This window comes from Mycetomoellerius zeteki, unplaced genomic scaffold (assembly GCF_001594055.1).
Source record: "Mycetomoellerius zeteki isolate Tzet28-1 unplaced genomic scaffold, Tzet1.0 scaffold651, whole genome shotgun sequence".
NCBI lineage: Eukaryota > Metazoa > Arthropoda > Insecta > Hymenoptera > Formicidae > Mycetomoellerius > Mycetomoellerius zeteki.
The window spans coordinates 9,478-13,261 of NW_017257666.1; the positions used below are offsets into that span (position 1 = coordinate 9,478).

At 38.5% G+C, this 3,784-nt stretch overlaps 1 pseudogene; it reads right to left on the reverse strand.

Annotated features, from left to right (window-relative positions):
• Positions 1–3,129: 3,129 nt before the first annotated feature.
• LOC108728850 (uncharacterized) lies at positions 3,130–3,567 on the reverse strand (annotated as a pseudogene).
• Between the last annotated feature and the right edge of the window lie 217 nt (positions 3,568–3,784).

A 3,784-nucleotide genomic window follows, 5' to 3' on the forward strand; every position in this document is an offset into this window, starting at 1 on the left:
CTTGCTGCACGAGACACAAACGTGTGTTAATACTTTTTATAACAACTTCAGAAATATCTTTTGCAGATCCTCTACACCTATAAGTTATATTGGAGGATGAAGTATTGGGTGGATCCATATATTCGTTCGGTTTTTGTTAGTAGTGCAAATTTTTTCCGAATATCTCCGATTCTGATTGCCTAATCGGGCAATCCAAATACACAATACGGGTATGTTTTGGAAAGGTGACAGTCCGCTCTTTTCATCTGTCAAATTTGGTTTCATTGGCATTAGTTTTGTTTGTGCTACAGGCCTGTGAACATGTTGGAGAATAAGGTGCATTTTCGGCACATTTTGCTTTATTACTTCAAGAAAGGCAAGCGAGCTGCGGAGGCCCACCGAAAGATATGCGGCGTATACGGGGACGATGCCTTAACAGAACGTGCAGCTCAGAAATGGTTTGCCAAATTTCGTTCCGGAGATACGAGTCTTGAAGATGGACCCCGCAGCGGTCGGCCCACCGAGGTTGATTCGAATGATATCAAGGCACTGGTTGAGCAAGACCGGACGCTAAAGGTGCGAGAGATTGCGGAGACACTTAAAATAGGTTATGGAATCGTACAAAGGCATTTACAACATTGCCTTGATGTTTGGGTGTCGCACAAGCTGATCGAGGAGAACCTGACGCATATCCATCTGCAATTCACTTCTGAAGCGGCACGTTTCTCAAACGAAAAGTGACTGGCGACGAAAAGTGGATCATTTACGACAACATAGTGCGCAAGAGATTGTGGGGAACCGCTGGTGAGCCGCCGAATGCCACCTCGAAGGCCGGCCTGCATCCGAAGAAGATTTTGCTATCCATATGGTGGGATCATCGTGGTGTGCTGTTTTACGAGCTGCTTCCTCAGGGAAAAACGATCGATTCGAAGGTCTACTGCATGCAGCTAACGAAATTGAATCAAGCATTGCGACAGAAACGTCCAGAACTGGTCAATCGCAAAGGTGTCATATTCCACCATGACAACGCCAGACCCCACACCGCAATAATCACTCAGCAAAAATTAGTGCAACTTGGCTGGGATGTTTTGCCTCACCCACCGTATTCACCAGACCTTGCGCCATCCGACTACCACTTGTTCCGGTTCCTGCAAAACTCCCTCAACGGGAAATCGTTCGCTGATCAGACAGCTGTGAAAACGTACCTCGACCGGTTTTTCGCCTCTAAGCCCCAGACCTTCTATGAGAGCGGAATAATGAAATTGTTGGAAAGATGGCAAGAGGTCATCAACAAAAACGGAAAATATATCATTGATTAAAATTCATACAAAGGATGAATTTTAATCAATGATATATGTACACATCAACTAATAAGTACCGAATGACAGAATAAACACAAATGATCGAAATTGGACAGTCTTCTTCTCTCATAATTTTCTTTATTACAGTACGTATTATTACAGAGCATAAACGGCTATAAAAGTAACTATCCTTGAAATATTATGTCTTTATACTAGGTTTCAAGGTATATAATGCTTTTTATTTAGAACACTTTTAACGACGTGTCGACTTGAATTGAAGCTAATAACTTTGCGATATATAAAGTGTTTTATGTAGTTATGTAGTTATATATATAGAAGTTAATGCGCACAATATAACCCAATAAACACTCACTGGTATAAATATGATATAATATACGTACCAATGGTTTAGAATTGGTATAGGTAAAAATAATCAACGAATATTATACCGTATAACAGTATACGGTTAAATAATATAACATATATACATTTTTTAAACGCTTTCAATATAGTTAATATACACGTTATAAGTACAAATAAGTATAAATGTAGTATATGAAATACGCATATAATATAATAATTGTGCATTTAAAATCGTAATAAATATACATCTTTTAAGGGCTTACTGGGGGGATACGAGTGGAAAAAAAAACAATTTTTCGACCTTTTTTGTTCTCTGTTCCGTTAAACGTTACATTAATGAAATAAACTACATTTAATAAAGCGTATTTTTAAATATATTTCATAAAAATTTTAAGTAAAAATCTTGAAAATTCAGGCGTTGGCAGGCATTTTGCGGAGACGCTTCTCAAAAGTGGTGGTTTGCGGTGGACATTATAACTCGATGTAGACTTATCTGAAAGCAAAAATCCAAATTGATTTCATTAGTGGATAGATTTTGCCCGCCCCCAACGATGCCTAATTTTTTTTTTTAATTTCTAACTTTTTGGGAATGTTTAGAAGCAAAAGTAGTGTTTTCCAGCACTAAATACCGGCCATTTTGTATCTGTTAAATCGGTAAAAATAACAAAAAACAGAAACTAAGACCGTTGGGGGCGGGTTTTTCATGCGCAGAAAGTGTGTGCAAAATTTCAAAACGATCGGTTCAATATTCGCTGATTGAGAGTGTCCACCGACTTTTAAAACAACATTTCGAGAAAAACGCGTTTAAAGTTTTACATACATTTATATGTTCATAAGATGAGAATTTTTAAGTTTTGTTGGTTACTTACACAGAGTCGTCGATTCCAGGCCCATATTCCAGTGTTCCTGAAGCAATTGCGACGTCCATAGCATCTTTTTGTTCCTGTCTTCGTCGTATTCTCTCTTCTTTTGACGTAACCGCAGTTATACGTATACCTGAGATCCGCATGGGCCTCCGAGTTAGATATTTCAAAAAATCATATCTCCGGCATTTTTTCACGAAATGACTTGAAATTTTAACACAATACTCCTGGGACGTTGTACTATCAAATACAAAAATCAACATTTTTGACAATTTTTGACCCCAGTAAGCCCTTAAACGTTTTTAATAAACCTAATTTAAATAATAAATACTCAATGGTATACGTAGGCTGCTGGAAAAGTTTCTACAAATAATATGAAAAAAAAACATGTAAAATTCGGTAAATGGCTTTATTGTTTTTCGAAATATTCGCCTTCAAGATCGATACATGTTTGCATACGCTCGAACCAATTTTCGAAGCATTTTTTCCACTCTGAGGCTGTAATCTCAGAAATCAGTGTACGAAATGTTTCAACAGCTGCTTCAGGTGACTCAAATCGCTCACCACGCATCTTTTTTTTAATGTTTGGGAACAAAAAGAAGTCATTATTATCACCTGATAAATCAGGTGAATACGGACAATGAGTCATCAATTCGACATTTTTACTGGATAAAAAATCAACGGTTTGACGTGCTGTGTGACAGCTGGCGTTGTCATGATGAAGGATGATGCGACGATTTCGGTTTGTTCTACGCAATTCATTTATGACTTCTGGCAAACAAATTGTTGTATTCCAAACAGTATTTATAGTCCTTCGATCCTCTAAAGCCACGGTTGCCACATGTCCGGTATAACCGAAGAAACAAGCAATCATTTGCTTGGCAGCACTGCGTGAACGAACAACTTTCGTTGGTTTCGGTTCATTTTGAAATACTCAAACAGTGGATTGTTGTTTACTTTCGGGCTCGTACGAATAGATCCATGTTTCGTCCCCAGTAACGATGTAGTAGATCAAATTTGACCGACGTCGATTGAATTTCTTGAGCATTTCTATGCTCCATTTAACACGAGCCTATTTTTGAGCTTCGGTCAAATTGTGTGGGACCCAAACGACTGCAAAGTTTCCGTACGCTCAAGTGATCATGCAAAATCGTATGTATTGCTTTCATGTCAATGCCTAAGGATGCCTGAATCTCGCGGTATGTCATATGCCGATCTCGCTCAATCATTTCACGCACAGCATCAACATTAGTGGCAACAATAGACGTGGATGGACGA